Source organism: Orycteropus afer, unplaced genomic scaffold, assembly GCF_000298275.1.
Source record: "Orycteropus afer afer isolate SDZICR_OR568_19922 unplaced genomic scaffold, OryAfe1.0 scaffold00099, whole genome shotgun sequence".
Lineage (NCBI taxonomy): Eukaryota > Metazoa > Chordata > Mammalia > Tubulidentata > Orycteropodidae > Orycteropus > Orycteropus afer.
The window spans coordinates 3,613,211-3,613,991 of record NW_006921686.1 but is presented as its reverse complement, the minus strand read 5'-3'; positions in this window follow the sequence as shown (position 1 = coordinate 3,613,991).

Sequence of the window (781 nt, the reverse complement as noted above, 5' to 3'; positions counted from 1 at the left end):
CTACTTCCGTAGTGATACTGCCTCGGAAACCCAAGGAGGGGTCGCTATGAGTCGGGGCCGACTCGACGGCACATAACAACAACAACAACATGGGATTATGAACAGAATATGCTAAAATGCCAGTTATGAGACTAAGGTTATTAAAGATGCAAAGCTACCTAAAATCTCAAGAGTTTTTTGGTGAAGGATCCAAGGTCATTCTCTGCCTGGGTTCTCTTACTGTTCCCTCCTAATTCTATTTTGCTGTGTCCCTCTGAGAAGAGGGAGTTGGAGTCTCTTTGTGAAAAACTGGTGCTGTATTCAGGTGACCGTGATAGTGGACACCACTGACCAGTGTACAATGTAACTACTTCCAATACATGTCCCCACATCTACACAGGTTTCACCCTCCACCTATGTCTGGGATGTAAGTGTGGTTCCCCATGCAAGTAAAGTGAGTAACTCATATATTTGGGGTACTTCTCTGTACTTTTGCTGAATAGATTCCAATTGTGTGTGTGTGTATTTTAATTAAACTTTTAAAGTTTCCCAGTTTGACAGTGTTATTCTGGGTATTTCTGGAGTCCCATCATGGAGCCAGAACATACAGGCCTGCCAGAGTATTTGTCACTTGACTGCTAACTAGAAGGCTGGTGGATCAAACCCACCAGCCACTCCTTGGAAGGAAGACGGGGCAATCTACTTCTGTAGTGATACTGCCTGGGAAACCCAAGGAGGGGTCGCTATGAGTCAAGTCAAGTCAATGGCAGTGACTTTGGTTTGGGCTTTGCTTCCAGTGGGT